The sequence below is a fragment of the Globicephala melas genome, chromosome 11, assembly GCF_963455315.2.
Source record: "Globicephala melas chromosome 11, mGloMel1.2, whole genome shotgun sequence".
NCBI classification, from domain to species: domain Eukaryota; kingdom Metazoa; phylum Chordata; class Mammalia; order Artiodactyla; family Delphinidae; genus Globicephala; species Globicephala melas.
Genome location: NC_083324.2, coordinates 6,190,393 through 6,209,450, shown reverse-complemented (window position 1 = coordinate 6,209,450; position 19,058 = coordinate 6,190,393). Strand labels below are relative to the sequence as shown.

At 51.9% G+C, this 19,058-nt stretch overlaps 1 protein-coding gene across 2 annotated transcripts in view; it reads left to right on the top strand.

Annotated features, from left to right (window-relative positions):
• Nucleotides 1–12,646: 12,646 nt before the first annotated feature.
• Nucleotides 12,647–19,058, top strand: part of SLC6A1 (solute carrier family 6 member 1) — a 40,362-nt gene continuing 33,950 nt past the window's right edge. The window contains exon 1 of one of the 2 annotated variants that reach the window (XM_030840750.2): nt 12,647–12,795. The gene's annotated coding sequence lies outside the window, so the exon portion shown is untranslated. The remainder of the gene's footprint in view (nt 12,796–19,058) is intronic. The other variant, XM_060307414.1, reaches the window with a different exon arrangement.

The following is a 19,058-nucleotide window of genomic DNA, read 5'->3' as shown; positions in this document are numbered from 1 at the left end:
CCACTGGTAGCAAAAGCCTTGGGCTAAGGTCTCCCTGTTCGAATGGGTCCAGGGCTGCTCCAGGTTACCTCCTCCAGGAAGCTGCCCACCTAGCATCCTGGAGGGGCCAGGCCTGGGCTGTGGCAGGACAGCAGCCCTGGGTGTGGATGCTGGGGGAGGCGGTGGAACAGAGCATCCAGGTCACCCCATCTTCTTCTCTGGTGACCACCCTACCCCTTCCCAGGAGAGAGACCTTCCCACCTTGGTCCTGCCTTCTGATTCCAACACTTCCTTGAAATGAGCCTCTCAAGCCCAGGGCTGCTTTTGTCATGTCCCTGCTCCACCACCGTCCTGGCTTGGAATGAAGTCCAGCCTCCCTAACACGCCACAGCTGGCCCTGGCCTTGGGCCTCGCCCCCGCCCCCCAACCCTGGCCCCGTCCAGCCTCACAGCCCCACCTCCCCTCCGCTCTTGCGTTGAGCTCCTCACCCACGCTCCTTCACCTCTGATGCTTCGCTTTCCCTCCACCAGTCTCCTTCACACATTCCCAGCTCACTCCTGCCCACCCTGCCCTGCTCACGGAAGTCTTCCCCGCCCCCCAAGGCCACGGCAGATCCCGTCTCCAAGCTGCCCTCCCCTCCCCTTCCCTTCGTGGAGCCTCTCACACCACAGGGGATTTGTGTCTCCCACACTGAACTGTAAGTACCCAGGGCACATGGTGCTTCCCCGGTCACTCACTTAACAGATATTATTGATCTCCCCCTGCCCCAGGCCAGGGACTGTTCTAGAGGCCAGAGATACAAGAAAACAAGAAAGGGGGATGAGAGGGAGACCGACTAGGCTCAGCCAGCAGCTTCAGGATAGGCGGCGAGGGAAGGCTTCTCAGAGGTGGTGACAAGTATGCTGAGGCCCGAATGACGAGAAGAAAGCAGCAACGTGAAGGTCTGAGAGTCGGCAGCTCCTGACTGAGGAAACAGCCAGTACAAAGGCCCTGAGGCAGAAGTGGGTCTGGCACGTTTGGGTTATGCTCATGTGGCTGGAGTGTAGACGGCTGGGGGAGGGGAAGGGTTCAGAGACGTAGCAAAGGATTTCCTGAACGTTTTTAATTTTGTCCTTCAATGCTCCAGACTGCCTACTCCAGAGAACCTTCTCTGACTGCACATTCCTTGTGCCTCTGAGCCCTCCCAGCCCTACCCTGTGTGACCCAAATCACCTCTCAGCCCCCTTATGATGGGTGAGTCTCAAACCCCTGCCCTATCTTATTTGGATGATGTACAAGCATTCTACAAGTGGACCTTCCTCTGGTCCTGGGTCCCATGGCCAGGAGAGCATCTGCGGGATTTGGATGGGGTCCCTATCAGGACAATTGTCCTCCGTGTCTGCTCCGGCTCCCGTTAGCAGGTCGCTAGGGGAGGCGGGCTGGACTGGCTGGACTGTCAGGTTCGGTTATTTATGGAATTCAATTTCCCATGCTCCCTGCTACTCCCAGGAGCATCACAGGGAGGCTGCAGAGAAGGATTCTGTCTGGGCCTATGAGGGGGATTCAACTGCCAAGTGAATCAAACACCCTCCAGAAGGACAGAGAACACTTTGGGGCAGTGTCTGGGGACAAGGACTCTGGCCTGGGCCTCAGAAAACCTGGGTTCTAGGCCTGGCTCTGCCCAGGGTTAGGCCAGCCCTTCTCTGGGCCCCAGTTTCCTCCTTAATAGGAGGTGAGAGAGATTGATCTAGGTCCGGCATTGATGTATGTTTTTGTAAACGACCATATAAAAAACATATTAGGCTTTGTGGGCTATAGGGTCTCTGTAACAACTACTCAACTTGCCTTGCAGTGCAAGAACAGCCATAGACAATAAGTAAGTAAATGGGCATGGCTGTGTTCCCAAAAAAACTTTATTTAACAAAACAGGTGGTAGGCGGACGTTGGCCCATGGGCTATAGATTGCTGACTCCTGATCTAGGTTACTGGTGTGTTGGTTAGGACACTTTAGGTTGCAAGCAAAAGAATCCCAGTGCATACTGGCTTACACTAAACATTGTCTAGGGGAGGGGGCTTGTTGGGTCATATAAAAGAAAAAGTCCCAGCGGGGCTTCAGGCGTTGCTGGATCCAGGGGCTCAGATTATATCAATAGGACTCATTATGACTGAGTTTCACTCTCACTACTCCTTGACTACATTTGCCTCTATTTTGGCCTTGATTTTAGGCAAGCACTCTTCATCAACAGAGGTCTGGGATTCGTTCTGATTGGGCCAGCTTGGTCATGTGCTCCTCCCTGAACCAATCACTCAAGTGGGAATGATGAATTTACCCTGATTGGCCAGGCCTGGGTCACGTGCCCATCTCTAGAGCCAAAGGTGAGTCCAGCTCCACAATATGACATGCACCGTCGTATATGGAGCGGCCTTGGGAGTGGACATCAAGAGACGTCCATGTGGCCCTCCCAGTGGACAGTTGGGGGTGTTTTGTGCAGGTATTGTCCTTAGGGTTTCTTCTCATGGTGTCATCATTCCTCCCTGGATAACTGCAGCCACCTCCTAAATGCCTCTTGGTCCCCCTCACTCTCTGTCCATCCAACCCACACCACACACCATCACCAGATTAATCTTCCCAAGGCTTCCCAGTAAGTCTCCTGCTCAAGAACTTTCCTTGGGTCCCCAATGCCATCAGGACAAGGTCCTTGTGCCTCAGTCTGGTGCTCAAGGTCCCCTGTGATCTCACTTTAGTTGTTTTTCTCAGCCTTGTCTCTTCCACTCTTCTATGCTGGAATAAGAGTCCAAGACTTGAGTTGGCATCACTGTTCACTAGCTGTATGACCTTGAACACAATTCAATATTGAAGAAGAACAAAGCTGGGGGACAGACACTACTTGACTTCAAGACTTCCTATAAAGTTATAGTAATCAAGACAGTGTGCTATTGGTGAAAGAAGAGACAAATAGGTCAATGGAACAGAATGAAGAGCTCAGAAATAGATCCTGATAAATAGAATCAACTGATCCTTGATAAAGGAGCAAAGGAAATGAAATGGAGCAATGATAGTCTCTTCAACAAATGGTGCTGGAACAACTATACATCCACATGCAAAAAAATGAATCCAGACACAGACATTATACCCTTCACAAAAATTAACTCACAATGGATCATAGATCCTACATACACCTAAATATAAAATACAAAAGGAGAAAACTCCTAGAAGATAATGTAGGAGAAAATCTATATAACTTTAGGTATGGTGATGACTTTTTAAATAACACCAAAGGAACAATTCAAGAAAGAAATAATTGATAGACTGGACTTCATTAAAATTAAAAACTTCTGCAGATGACGAAGTCAAAAGAATGAGAAGGCAAGCCACAGACTGGGAGAAAATATTTGCAAAAGACCTATCCACAATACACAAAGAACTCTTAAAACTCAACAATAAGAAAACAAACAACCCAATTTGAAACTCAAAAGATCTTAACACACACCTCACTGAAGAAGAAGATATGCAGATCAAAACTAAGCATATGAAAAGATGTCTCACATCATATGTCATCAGGGAAATTCAAATTAAAACAACAATGTGATACCACTACACACCTATTAGAATGGCTAAAATCTGGAACACTGCCAACATCACATGCTGGTAAGGATTTAGAGCAAGGAGCTCTTGTTCATTGCTGGTGGGATTGCAAAATGGTGCAGCCACTTTGGAAGACGTTTTGTTGGTTTCTTACAAAACCATACTCTTATAACGCTATGCAGCAATACCACTCATTGTTATTTATCCAAAGGAGTTGAAAACTTACCTCCAAAAAAAACCAAACATAGATATCTACAGCAGCTTTATTCATAACTGCCAAAACTTGGAAGCAACCAAGATGTCCATTCAGTAGGTGAATGGAAACATAAATTGTGGTACATCCAGACAATGGAACATTATTCAGCACTGAAAAGAAATAAGCTATCAAGCCATAAAAAGACATATTAAATGCGTATTACTAAGTGAAAGAAGACAATCTGCAAAGGCTACATATTGTATGATTCTGACTATACGACACTGTGGAAAAGGCAAAACTATGGAGACAGTAAAAAATTACTGGTTGCCCAAGAGTGGGGCTAGGGGAGGGATGAGTGGGCGGATCACTGAGGATTTTTAGGGCGGTGGGTGCCATAATAATGGAACATGTCATTATACATTTGTCCAAACCCATGGAACATATACAATAACACCAAGAGTGAACCCTAAGGTAAACTGTGGACTTAGGGTGATAACGTTGTGTCAACCTAAGTTCATCAGTCGTAAAAAATGTACCACGTTGCGGGGTGGTGTTGATCATGGGGGAAGCTGTGCACATGCGGGGGCAGGAGGTATATGGGAAATGTCTGTCCTTTCCTCTTAATTTTGCATGAACTGAAAACTTGCTTAAAAAAAGGTTTTGTTGTTGTTTTAAAGCAAATGACAGAATGACATCTAGAGTACAATGCTATTTTTATAATATAAACACACAAACAAAAAGATGTTTACTAGGTATTTATAGATGTACCCAAATGGGAAGAAAACAATGTGTGGAAGGACATGCAGCAAACTATTCCTATTATGTCTGCAAAGGGGAGGAGGAGTAAATGAGGATTAAATGGGAAGATCAAAGGGAACTTTTGTCTTAAATATTGTGATCGTTTACAGGGTGTAAATACCAGAAGTACTCGGCTAATTAATAATATTTTTTAAAGAGGAAAAATGAAGGAAAACAAAATAAGGAAAGAAAGAAGAGAGGGAGGGAGAGAAAAGGAAGGTAAAAAGAGAAGTAAGAGAGGGTCAGAGAGAAAGGGAGGGAGGGGGAGGGCAAGGGGGGAAGCAGAAGAGAACAGAAACGCCCTGTGGCCCCCTCTTTACCCACCTGCCAAGATGTCTCCGGCCCACCTCAGCCTGGGCAGGCAAGCTGCAATCCCAGGGCGCTGCCATATTCTCTCCCATTAAGATGTCAGCTCTCTCCTGGCTGCTGCCGGCCCCTAGCCCTGGCCTCCGGTGGAGTGCTTTATTCTCCTTATCAGTCAGTGAGAACCAGCAAGGACCACATCTCTGGACCCATGCCTGGGCCACAGATTGCAAATTGTTTCTGAAGGAGCACTTTGCAATGGGCTTTCCCTCTCCCGGGACTATTCTAGGAATGTCAATAGCTTCTGTTTGGAATAAAAATGCTGAATCCATTTCTCTCATAAATAACAATATTGTGATTAGCTGCCATTTGGATGGCAAATAATGAAAGTGGAGCAGGCATTTGCTGCTTCTGGATTTCCTAAGATAGAGATAGAGGTATGGATGCCAAAGCCCTGATGGGGCATCCACTCCATGCCAGGGTTTGAGTGCCATGAACTCCTTCTGCCTCTCAACAGCTCTCCTAGGTAATCACGGCTGCGCCTGTGGAACAGAGGAAGAAACTGTGGCCCAGGGATGTCACTCAGCCATGAGGTCCTAGAACGAGCCAGGAACTCCTGAGTCTAAGATCAGGATTCACACGTCTACCCCAGCTGCCCCTCATTCTTGGAAGGCGAAAATTCCAGAAAGTGAATAAGGTTGAGCAGACTCTGGACAATGCTCCGTGCCTCAGCCCCATCAGGCATCAGCTACCTTTGCAGTGTCCACCCCTTTCCTACTGGAGGATACACAGTATGTCACCCATAACCCTGCACCTGACTTTCCCAGGGGCTCTGGCCAACCTCCCACTCTCTTTCCTGTAATGCTGTGCCTGGGGGCTTCCCCGCAACCCCAGAAGGCTGCTCGGCCAAGTGCCTCCTAGTGCAGAAGTGCCAGGAGATTAGCACCCTTGGAGCAGTCTTCAACCAAAGGCTGGCAAGAATTGGTGTATCAATACCCCAGCTCCCTTTCCCCTCAGGTGGGGTAACTCTGAGATGCATGTGCTACCCTGTTTCCTAGAGTTTTGTCCCTGGAATTAAGTGCCGGCTGCCCACCTGGTAGCTGGCTGGATCAAACACCCTACGCCGGCTGCCTGCCCTTCTGACATCCCACTTCCCTACTGTGTTAGCTCTGCCTCCCAAATAACCCACTTGCACTCAAGTCCTTTTCCTCAGCTTGGCCTATGGGGAACCCAAAAAAGATCCAGACACCCTCTGTGTCTTAGTTTAAGCTGTAAAATTGGTATAACACCTCCCATCCTGTGGGGTCACTGGGAGGGTGATTGCAATGATTCATGCGAAGGGCTTTGGCACTAAGTAGAAGCTCAATAAATACTCACATAGTTACAGTACTTAGAATTTTCAAGGCATGAACTTGCCCATGGTAATGCAGCTCCTGGGGTGTGAATTAGTCTCCCCACCCTGAGGCCCATATTCTTTTCGCAGCACTAATTCCCTCTTTGTGCCTTTCTTCCAGGCCTCTGGTTTCCCTCCAGCACAGTCACCACACTCGCCCCATCTCCTCCTGGGGGTCCTCAGTGCCCTACACATGGGAACCAGCCTGGGTTGGTTTTCAGATGCCCGCAGGTGACAGTGACATTCAGATCCGTCCTGAGAGTGACTGTGATGCTTGCCAGCAGGCAGGGTTTTCACTTCCAGGAGCCTGGCAGTGCTCAGGGGAGAAAAAGTCAGAATTCTCAGAACTCCGAGCCCTTCTCACACCCTGTCTATCCGAGGAGCCAACGGGCAGGTCCTCAAGAACCTGCCACATGAGTAAGACATGATCCCATGGTTTTCATGTGTGCATTTCTCTCTTCAACAGATATTTAGTGAGCAGTTCCTGTGTGCCAAGCACTGGGCTGTACCATTTCTGACCTCGCAGAGCTTAAGAGTCCAGAGAGAGAGAGGATGAAACCAGGAGTTAAACAACCCAGTGTGCACATTTCTATGATGGGGAAACGTGCAGAGTGAGTCCAACCAGGGAACAGGGCCAGGCCGTGAGGGCAGGAGTCATCCCACTGGCATCCAAGTCAAAACCTGCAGAGTAAAGGTAAGTCCACTAGAGAAGAGGATAAGGGAACAGTGTTCCTGTTAGAGGGAACAGCATATGTAAAGGCCCAGAGGTTGGGACCCTTGAGGAGCACTGAAAGTAGTCTCATATATCTGGATGTTGGCAATGAGTGTGGAAGGAACCCAATAGCCCTGGGCTCTCTGCCCTGGGAGCAGATACAAAGTGTCAATGAATATTGAGCCCCTATTGTGTGCAGGGCTCCAAGGAACAGCAGTGTGTGCTCCCATTAAAGGTAGAGTGGTGAGTACCTTTAAAGGGAAGCAGGAACGAGATCTGTGTAGGAATTGGAGGCATGAAGAAATCATATGCAGTTGGGCAAAAGCCAGACAAGATTCTTGGAGGTGGTGGCATTTGAGATTGCCTTCAACTCTCAGTTAGAATCTTATTGACTCGGGGGTAGAGCAGATTGCAAATGGCACCGGCATAATAAGAGTATTTGAGCATTTACCACGTACCAGAACATGAGCTGGCTTTCTCCCAGCAATGCTGTCAGGTAGAAGCTATAACTATTATTATTATTCCCATCCTATAGATGAGGAAACTGAGGCCCAGGAAGGTGCGGTCACTTGGCTAAGGTCTGTCTAGCTCCAAAGCCGGCACATTACCCACAAACTGTACGCTGTGGAGAAGAGTTTATCGGGCCATCTCCTCGGGACAGGCCCTGTCTGTACTGAGAACAGCCTGCTTCCCATCTTGTGGGGGGTTGCCTCTTTGGAAGTGGCAGTCTGTCAGGGTGTTGCAGTATTGAGCCCAGCATGGTATGATATGCACAAATATTTGAACATTCAGCAACAGGGCCGCTGCCAAGGATCTGCCCCAGCGTGACTCATGGACAGGATAACAAAATGATATTATGTCCTATTATCCCCCGCGAGGTTTATTGTGGTTTTTCAAGTGGTTACACACATTAATGTGGTGGCTCTTTTGCTAATGGGGAATTTCTGGTGTGGAGGGCGTGTGGTTAAGGTAATAGCATCCCTTCTGAAAACAAAACACGAAGCCCTGTTTCCCTACAGGGGATATTTTCTTAGGTCGAAGGGAGGCTTGTCAGTGTTACTAGAATTTTGGACAAGCTGGATGATGGAATTGTGTTGTCTGTGGAAACAGAGTCTGCCACGAGCAGCTGAAGGGTTCAGGACAGGAGGCCTGGGCAAGCTGTGGGGAGCAGACTCAGGCATGGCCTTCCTCCTGAGCCCCTCACCCAGCAGCCTGAGGACTTGGGATGTCAGAAGGGAAGTGAAATCTCTTTAATTTGAAAGTGAGGAAACTGGGCCTCAGAGAGGGAAAGGGACTTGCCCAAGGACACACAGAGGGCTGATGACAGATCTGGACATCCCGCCCCCCCGCCCCCCCCCCAAATCAGGTCTCTTCCCACAGCATCACCTGTGCCTGGGGGTGCAGGGGTGAGATTAATGAACTTAATGGCCCAGGGTGCCACCTGTGGAGATGGCCAGGCTTCATCTGGGATCCCAGCTCTGCTCCACTTCTACCGTGCGACTTTGGGCCAGTGACTCTCTGTTTCCCCATGGGTCAGTGATTAGCACACAGCAGTGCTCCAAAATACAGCTAGCGGTCATCACCTTCCTGGCTCTGCTACCAGGTAGCCAGGTGCTCGCAGGCAAGTCACTGTGTCTCTCCAGGCCTCAATTTACCCATTTCTAAAATAAAGATATTCGACTAGGTAATATCTCAGGGCCATCTCCAGTCTGAAGCCCTGTAAGTCTATGACTCATTGAACTGCCCCAAGTCAAGGGAAAGGAGGGGACTACAACAATAATATTAACAATAATAGTTTCAACCATTTATTGAGTGCCCACTGTTAGGCGCCAGTCCCCCTCATGTCACGCCTACAACATTACAGCAGCCCCCTACTGGTCTCCTGGCTTCCAATCTTCTCCCCTTCAATCCACCTTGCATACCTGGCCAGTTTCAACAATCTTAAATCCTACCTTACTGTTTCTGCTCCAGCACATTCAATGGCTCCCCAGTGCCCCACAAGGTCAGATCCAGTTCTTCCATGTGGTGATTAAACCTTCCATGGTGAGGCCTTGCCCTCTTTAATGGAATCTCCTACCAGCTGTGTTGTCTCTTTGTCGAGTCCTCCCCCGTGTCTCGTCTCAGAGGTGCTCAATGAACATTTGTTGAGTGAACGAACACATGGGTGAAATATTTCTCTAAATTAGGCTACGCAAACTTCAGTCACTTGCAAACCAGCCGCAAGAGTTTTGCAAAAATCTGTGCATTGTGTCTATTTTTATTTACTTAAGTATTTTCCTTTTTTAGATTAAATAAATGTATCTGAAAAGGAAACTGTACATCACACTGTAACTAGAAGATCAGTATCACTTGCCAGAAATAGGTCTCCACTAAAATAGATACAAGGACAGTTGAGCAATGTGTTCAATTCTAACTAGATATTGGTGTCTACCAGGGCTACAGTCCTAGGGCTTATCTCTCAGTTAAAATGGGATGGCTCAGTACTGTGAGAGGTGTTAAAGACAAATTACCCCAACCTGAGACTTGCCCATGGACAGAAATCACAAGGATGTTACAGGGAGATGAATATGGAAGAGCTTTTGTGCACCAAGTTATTCCACCTCACTGAAAATTATCCTAGCTACCACCAATGGTTGCCAGCCCACATTCTGAGAACTCTGCTAACAGAAACTATCCCTCTAGCCCACGAGGGATGCATGTAAGTTCTCTGGAAGAGTTTAACCAGGCTTTTAGGAAGGACATGGAGACGGTGCATCAGACATCTCAACTTTATAGTATAGGGTCCCTTATCTGAAGCTCCCCTCTGCACAGTAGACAGTCCTTGGAACACCAGTGAGATAAGAGTTTGTTGTTTGAAACCATCCGCCTGGTGGAATAATGAGTTTCCCATCACTGGAGATGTGCAGACAGATGCTAGACAGTCATGGGCAGGCAGGGAGGGAGGGGAGTGGGGAGCAGGGGATGTTATGGAGATAATTCAAGCATTAGATGGTCCAGTCTATGAAACTGACCTGACAGCCAGACTTTGCTGTAGGCAAAACACATTTTTAAAAAAACTTATTTAATTTATTTTTGGGTGCGTTGGGTCTTCATTGCTGCACGCGGGCTTTCTCTAGTTGCGGTGAGCGGGGTCTACTCTTTGTTGCGGTATGCGGGCTTCTGATTGCGGTGGCCTCTCTTGTTGCAGAGCACGGGCTCTAGGCGAACGGGCTTCAGTAGTTGTGGCTTGTGGGCTCTAGAGCGCAGTCTTAGTAGTTGCGGCACATGGGCTTAGTTGCTCCGCAGCATGTGGGATCTCCCCAGACCAGGGCTTGAACCCGTGTCCCCTGCGTTGGCAGGTGGATTCTTAACCACTGCACCACCAGGGAAGCCCCTGCAAAACACATATAGAGCAATGAAAATAGAGGGGAATTAACTTCTGAATAGGAATACAGAAAAAAGAGAGATGATTGTGAGATTATCGAGGAGACTTGAAGGAAGAAAGGGGAGTGGAAATGGTTAATATAATTCGTTTATATCAGTAATGCTTCCTATTTCTCAATCCAGAACTGGATTGATCAGCACTCTTTTGGTTTTAATCAACATAAACTGAACTCAAACTTGCGTAAGTGACAAAAAAGGAACTTAATGTGATTTCAATAATGAAACTGCCTTCAGGCATGGCTGAGTCCAGGGACTCAAACAATACTCATCAGGACTCTGTCCATTGTCCCTCTCTCAGTTCTGCCTTCCTCTGTGTTGGCTTCATTTTCAGATATTATCTGTTCAAGGAGTGACAAAGCTGGCTGCCAGCAGTTGCAGGCTTAGGAACAGTGGTGGAGATCAAACTTGTGTTTGACAGTAGTTTTAGCAAAAGTCCCAGGAACAGTTCTCATCAACCCATATGTCACACGTTCTTTCCATTGAGATCAGGGTGATGTGCTCTGGCTGTGCCTGGGTCACATGTCCACCCCTGAAAGGAGGGAACTCCACCCAACCATACGAATATGAGTGGAGAAGGGGAAGTTCCCCAAATCAAAATTGAGGTGCTGTCGCCTGAACAAGCTGAAATGAATGTCAGGCAAGAAAAAATAGCTTCCATATTTGCTACTCTCATACCCTTGCTCAAATCTGTGTCCCGCATCTCCATCCAGATAGCATCTATTCATCCTTTGGCCATCAGCTCAAATGACACTTCCTTGAGGAAACCTTTCCCAACCATCCCAAGCTGGACCGGATCGCCTGGAATGTGTGCTCCCAGCAGAGCTTGTCACTCTGGGCCTGTGTGGTTATTTGACAGAAGCCTGTCTCCCACACCGGACCAGGACCACCTTGGGGTCTGTGGCCTGTCTTGTTCACCATGGTGTCTTCAGGTGGTGACCAGTAGACGGGAGGAATGGATGGGTCAAGGAAGATATCAAGATTCCATGCTTGTGGGTGAGAGTGTGGGAAAGAGCCAGGAGCAGTCAGGGTCACCTTGGGGAGCACTGGAGGTTGTGGGGTCCAGGATGGATGGTGGGTGGGCAACGTGGGGTGGGGGATGGCAAGTCTATCAGCAAATGCCAGCCCTGGGGCCAGAGAGAGGAGGCAAAGAGTAGGTCAGGGGTAGAGAGAAGGGATCCTTTCTGTGAGTCCTTGGGGAACCCAGATGGAAGGGCAGTCATGGCCCCATTACCAGGAGTCTTTGTGAAAGGAGTCAGGGGTCAGGACTTGGCAAGGGGTAGGGAGGGAGTCCTCTGGTACTGGGTGAGCACTGGCTGGGAGAGAGGCTTCTCTGGGACAATCCCTCAAACCTCAAGAACTGGAAGGAGGAGGGTACCTGGGGGACAGGGCTGGGGGGGGCAGGGGAGGGGGAGGGGGTGTTCTGCTGCCATCCCTGGGTGTTGTTACAGGCTGTGTTTCTCTTTTTAATCATCTGTTTATCCATCTGTCCATCCACACGCATAGCCACTTGTGTCTCCACCACCACCCCCTGGCAGCAGAGAGGGAGTCCTCACCAACCCGCCCCTCCCCGCCTTATGCACACATCCTGCCTGGGATCAAAAGCCTTGTTGCTTCAGCTCAGAAACTGTTCCCTGTGTAACAGGCAGGGGAGCAGGGAGGGGGCAGGAGCCCACACCTCACCCCCACTGAGGGGGCCTTGTGACCTACAGAAAGAGAAGAGGGTGAAACAGAGAAAGAGAAACGAAAAAGACCATCAGAAGCAGATCAGCAAGGCTGGAGAGAGAAAAGCCAAGAGGGAAATCCATGTTGAAAAGGACTGGGACACAGAGACCCAGACAGACGGGCCAAGGCAGGGAAGAGGCCACCAGACGAAAGGCGAAGGAAGGAGAGAGTGAGGGGGAGAGGGGAGCGGGCGAGGCGGATGGGGCGGGGAAGAGAGGAGAGAGAAGAAAAGGAGAGAAAAGGGGGGAGGGAGGGGAGATGGAGAGCGAAGAACTGGAAGCGGGAAACGGGAGAGACAAGGAGGGAAGACAGGAGTGGAAGGAAGGGAGTGGGGTGAAGGGACGCCGAAGAAGCCGCGGAAACGGGTCGCGCGGCTGGCGGGGGGTCGCAGCAGCCCCCTCCCCGGGCTGGGCGGGCTCCGGCGCCCCGGCCCCGCCCCCGCCCCCGCCCGCGCGCCCTCCGCCCCGCCCCCCGCGCGCCCCGCCCCCCGCACTCCCCGCCCCTCTCTTCCCGGTGTCTCTCCGCCCGCCCCCGAGAGACTGAGCGAGCAGCGAGATTGCGGGCGAGAAACGCGGAGCTGAGGCACCGAGGAGCTGGGGAGCGCAGCGCGGCCCGAGGCGGGAGCGGCCCCGCGTCCGGAGCGCACCGGAGGGGCCGAGCTGCCCGCGCAGCGCCCGCCGCGGGCAGCGCAGCCCCGGCCGCAGGTAGGAAGGGGCTGCCGGCTTCGGGACGCGGGGCGCAGAGTCCGGGACGGCTGGACAGCGCGGACGGTCGCCCAGAGCCGCCGCCGCGGGCCGGGCGGGATGGGGTCGGCCACGCCGAGTTTCCAGCCCCGGCGCCTCGCCCGGCCTCGGGCCACAGGAAGGAGCCTGAGGTGCCGCTCCGACAGTCGAGGCGCACCCCGGCCATCCCCATGGGACGCGTAGGGGACCGGGGGAACTAGAGGGACCGAGGGTCGCTACAATCTCCTGCCTTTTCCTGGTCGCGGGCCCCTTGGACCCCCAGCTGGTGTTGAATTCTGCTGGAGCCGTCGAAGCGCCGCGTTCATCCCCAGGGGATGGCGGGGGACCCGGGAAAGAATGATAACGTTTGGCTAGTCGTGCGCCACTTCTCCGTCTGGGGTCAGCTGCGCCGAGGTCGAGCTGTGCCCCTCTCCTGTTCTCTCCGGGCTCTGGGGACCAGGCGACTTGAGAATGGGACACCTCCTTTCTGTCCTAGGGCCGCTTAAGCTGTCAAGAAATGTTGGCTAGAAAGCACACCACAGCTCGGGCTTGAGCTGAGCGCGCTGAAGCTCGCGACGCGGTCTCCCCACTCCTTTCCCCGAGGAATGTGGAGTGAGGGGGGTATCTCAGAGGGGTTGAGGACGGTGTCTCCTTGCTACCGCAGGGACCATTCTCAGCTTCTTGCCTTACATCCTGGCATTTACTTTCCGAGGATTGGAAAAAGGGACGACCCTGCTCCACGAGGTTGCCCGGGGGGAAATAATCAGTGGGTCTTCATGCGTGGTCCCTTTGTACCCACACGTCCCCACGGCTGGCACCCACAGATGCCGTGCTCTAGCGTAGCTTGCTTTTTGGACAAGGAACTCAGACCTGGCAGCCCGGCACTGAGGCTCTGGGCTAATCTACTCCCCAGATAGATGTGAACCCCAAGGAGAAGATTGGGTTTTTAAAAGCCCAGTGATGATGTTTAGTGTCTTCCCGATGTGGGGCTTGAGCTCTCTCTCCCTCTCCCAGTAAGCTCAGCCTCATCTTCATGAAGAACTGGGGGCTCTGAATAAAATGGCTCCTGAGCTTTGGTGACACCCCCAAATCAGAGACTGTGTCAGGCTAAGTGAGTGGACTTTGGGGTAAACCTTTATCTGTGACAGGCAAGGTGGGTGTTTGGCAAGAGAGGGGGTGTTGGGTGCTGGGGTATTGCTTAGATTCTCTGGGAACTTTGGGGGAAATGCATTTATAAGGGAGTGTGAAAAGGCACCCCAACTCCCAAATTCCAGAACAAAGGAGGTCAGTGGGAACAACAGGCATCTGTACTCCCTCTTTCTCCTTGGAATGCTCTCTCTGGGAAGGGTTGACCCAGCCCCTGCTCTGGTCCTGGTCAGAGCAGCCTCAGACCCTCCCTCCCCCTCCTCCCCACACACAGAGGATGATACAAGTCCCTGGAGAAGTGAGAGGGACCCCGCCCCCCCCCCCCAGGAATGGGGCAAAATGGCTGAGCCTCCCTTGAGCCTCAGAAAGAAATTGTCAGGCAGGCGGCAAACAAAGGAAGCGCTCTCTCTCTAGCCAAGCGCTGGCTCAGTGGCCAGTCCTCAGAGGACAAACAGCGAGTCCCAGGCAGTGGGACGCAGCCCGGCTTGTCTGCCAGAGCATCTAGAGAGTGGGGCGATCCCTCAGAATTACAGTAGAGAGGCGGCCGCTGTGGGAGAGAAGAGGGAACCATCTCTGCTGATGTCCTACCCTTTAGTCCATGCTGGAGGCTCAGTGAGAACTGGGTCCCCTAGGAGCTCAGGATGGGGCTGGGAGGGGCGTCTAGGGGCCAAGGAGGAGGCAACTCAGAGGGCAAAGGAAAGAGCAAGTCCCTCAAAGCTGACAGAAGCACAATAGACCTGTCTCTCCCTGGATTTCATACGCATGGCAACCAGGAGCTCCAAGTGCTATGAATGTGTGTGCGCGTGGCCCAGCACCCAGCAGGCACTCAGTCAATGTCTTACAATAAAGCCTACATAGATGGAAGGTGAGGACAGCCTAGCATGGACCTCCCTGCGTCGTTGAGCTGGAAGGCTACAAAATACGGCCTCCGAGACCTCGGCCAGGAACGAGCCCTAGAAGGATTGGCTTGGAGCTGGGCTGCTGCCATTTTCTGCAGGTGACCTTGGGCAAGTTCTCATCCCCATGGGAAGGTAGGAATGCAGTATTGAAAGCTGCCAATGTATCCCGCTTATAATTCCTACAGTAACCTTGCGCAGCAGGTACTATTCTAATCCCCCCCTTCAGAGGTGAGGAAACTGCAATACAGAGAGTGAAAGTGACTTGCCCAAGGTCACACAGCCAGGAGGAGGCAGGGTTGAGATTTGAACCCCACTCTTCTGACTTCCAGGCCAACGCTTTGCCCCTTTGATGGGTCTCTGGGCCTTGTTTTTCACCTCCATAAAGTGAGGTGATGGGGCGATGGTCAGGGTTTGATGACTGACACTGAGGCCCCTCTGGACTGCCGTCTGAGCAGTGGCTGCTCCCTTGCCTTCCCACATATGCTAAGAGCAACCTTAAATAAAGCACAGTGTCAGGCGGCTTCTTGCCTTCGCATAAAGACGCTGTTCCTACGCTTGTCTGTGAGCTCAGTAGCTGAGATAGAGACATCCCAAGCCGCTTGGAATTTGGAGATGTCATTTTGTCCCTCTTGTGGGGCGTGGATCACAGGCTGAGCATCATCCCCGGCTGATTAAGCCTTGCTGTCGCCTCCAGCCCCTTGCATCCTAAAGTCCATCCCCTTTGTCCTTGGGAGCAGGTGGAGTGCCTGAGTCCCTCCCTGTCACCTGGCCTGAGGCGTGCCTAGCGCTTCCTTGCCTTTGATCACCTAAGCCCTCTCCCTCAGCCACATCTCAACGCCAAACCCAGTTAGAGACTCTTAATCCCCCTGCTCCCCAGATGGAAACAGAGATGTGTCAACCTTTGCCCATGTCAGAACCGCCCCTTCCATTCAACTGGGCCAAGTTGCCTGGACGGTGGGCAGAGCACACCTGCCACGATAAAAACAACCTTGAATCGACAGCAATTGCAAAGAGCTGCAGCCACAGCCCACCGCCACCCCCCGCACCTCCCTCAGTGGGGAGACCATCAGCTGTTCATCCACTGCTCTGTGGCATTCCTCGGCACCAGCTCCCCAAATGGCCCCAACGCCGAGGGGCCTTTCTGCCACCTTTACCCCATTCTCTGCAGGTCGCTGGAAGGTGGTGGGAAACAGGGTGGTACTTGAGAGGGGGAAAGGCTGGGAGGCCCGATGTGGACCCCAAAATCGGGCTTCCCAGAAAACGTGCCTCTGTGAGCTTTACGAATGTCCAGCATGTTCACTCCCAGCTCACCTGAGGGCCTCCGGAGCAGGGGAGGGGGTGAGAGTCAGCGGCAAGCCGGCTAATAGCGGAGATAGGGTTGCCTGGCATAGACCGTAGCTGCGAACGCAAGCTGTGATGTTTCAGCACAGACTTGGATCCAGTCATAAACAGGAAAGAAAAACCCACTAAATGTTGTTCCAATGATAATATCATCAATAACAGTTATAACTAAGAGTTATTGCAAGTTGGTGATCTGCCAGGGAGTGTGCTGTGTGCCTTCCTGCTAGTATTGCATTTAATTTTCACAAAACCCCGTGAGCTACATAGTGGAGTTGTCCCTGTACTGATGAGGAAACTGAGAAAGAGAGAGGTTTAGGCACCTGCTGCAAGATCGCTGGCCTAGGAAATGGCCCTGGAGCCCAGAGGCGGCCACATGGTGCTGACACCCCTGCCACGGAAAAGGCCCTGGCCTTGCTCACTTGGCAAGGCCCACGATGCCCTGTTTAAGGAGCTGTGCAATAGAAAGCACTTCCCAGTTCGTTCCATCAGTTGAGCTTTGCCACAGCTCAGGAGGCCAGTAGCGTGATAGCTGCTATTTGCTAGCTGGGGAGGTTGAGGCAGAGAGATGAATTTGTACCCAGTGTCCCTCAGTTGCTAATGCCTCTGTTGGATTTGCACTCAGGTGCCCCCCTGTACAGCGCATTCATGACCTATGCTGTAGATTCATTTAAAGCTGCTGTTGACGTTGTGCACCCAGCCACCTTGCCCTGACTCTCGGTGCCCCCCAGTTTGTCACCACCCTCTTGCTGCTCTGGAAGCCATCGAGAGCAGCCGAGGAAGCCGTCAGCTCTGTGTACCGTGATCTGACATGACACGAAAGTGGCATCCGATTTGATGAGAGCTGCCTGCAGCGAATGGCCTTCTATTTTTACATTTCTCACAAATTGGAAATTACAAGGAGGCCAGGCCTTGTGGAGCGATTGGCTGGAGCCCTGTGCAAGCAGGGGGTGTGCAGCTAGGTGGAACGGGCCACATTTAGGGTGCCAGGGACCGTCTTGGCTACAGAAGGGGCTCCCAGCTTCCGGGGCTGGATGAGATCCTGGCATGCAGGTCAGCCTGGAGGATGCAGGAGTTAGTGGCTGTTTCGGACAGTGACCTGCAGCTCTGCCCACCTGTCAGCTGCCCAGTGTCTGCAAGATTGGTGTCGCATGCCAACTCTGGAGATAACTGAGTTCTTACCAGAGGGACATTCAAGGTCAAAGGTGCCTGGAAAGACATTGACAGCGGGTTGCTTTCATGGCCTTATTGTTTGGTAAGGAGGTTCTGTGCAGGGAGAAGGCAGCAGCCACAAGAAGGTGAGAAATGACATTTGGTATCAGTGTTGCAGTTTTCTGGAACTTAGTGCTGAAAGCAATTCTCCCAGTCATCAGAACAACACGGTTTACAAAAAAAAAAAAAAGCTCTTGTGGCTGTTCTTTCTTTTGCTCCTGTATGAAGTATGCCAGGGGAAGAAAATATGGTTCTTGATATCCTGGAGAACGGTCCTCTGTCAGACAAAAAGAGACATCTTCTGTAAGTGACTTTTCTCAAAAAGCCCAAATCAGAATGACCTTGACTCAGATGAGGCCTCTTTGCACACACGTAAAATACACACACACTTAACGCTTAAGCAGAATTTCACAAAATGCTTTCCATTGAAGTTTGCATGAGCCCTGGGAGCTCCAGGTGAAAGCAATATTATTATTATTACTATTATTATCTCCACCTTTTGGTTGGGGAAACAGGAGCTCTGCAAGCCCTGAACACCCTCACCCATGACCTCTGGTTTCCCAGTTGAGGGGAATCACCTTTCCTAAGCCCGAATCCGAATTCACCAGGTAGCCCCTTGGAAGGAACCCAGAGGAGCCTCGATTTGTAGGAGGCAGAACACAGCACCGGGGTCAAGCCTGCCAGATAGTGTGGAAAGGCACAGCGTGAGGTTTGAAGGACAGGGTCCCTGATCTTGTTCTAGCCTCCCCTGAGCTCTGGCCAGCAGCTGACATGTCCTCCGTCGCATCCAGTTTGGGGTCTGAAGTGTGCTCATCTGGCCAGGACTCCCCAGCGGTGGCAGCACCCGCGGAAAGGAAGTATGGTTGCTTTCAGATGCTCGGGCACACGCACACGTGTGTGTATCTAGATGGATTTAGATGAAAATGAACACCAGGGGTCCTGTGAGATCATCTAGAAAGATCAAGGGCCTTGGTAACCAGGAGAGGTGTGGGCAAGTGTTTGTATGTGAGCCTCGGGTGGTTTGGGACCCGCTTTGTGCCTTGGAGTCTTGCCCCACCCAAGAGGGAAGGGAAGGGATGGGGGAATGGGATGCAAACCACTCACCCTGGCCCGTACCCCCTTCCTGTCTGCCCATGGACTGCTGCCCATGCTGAAGACTGTGGAATATCACGAGGTCTAGGGGCTTCCTTCTGGGGGTGGCAGGGACACTTGAGGGTCTGACATGTCCCCTGGCTGCGTGGCCAGCCCAGCCCTGACCACTGGTGCAGGAGCACCTCCCAGGCATCAGTCATGGGCCGCCCGAGGCTGGTGAGAGCAGTGCTAGGGGATCAGTGTTGCTGTCCCCATAGGCCGGAGGAGGACCCTGAGGCTGAGGGAGGTGGAATCGCTCCCCCCGGGGTACATACACAGCAGGGTTCAGACCCAGGACTTGCTGATGCCAGCCCCCTGTGCTTCCCACGCCCCTGCTGCCTCTGGAGAGCACCTGAGTGAGAGCGTAGTAGGGGGAGGTGGGGCTTTCACTCAGTGAGGCGGAGGATAAACAACACAAAAGTGACCACAGCCAGAGGCCGCTGCTTCCCATGCGCTGTGCGCTGTCCAACCTGCGTCCAGCCCTCGCCGCCGCCCGAGCCTCTCAGCGCTCGCGTTGGC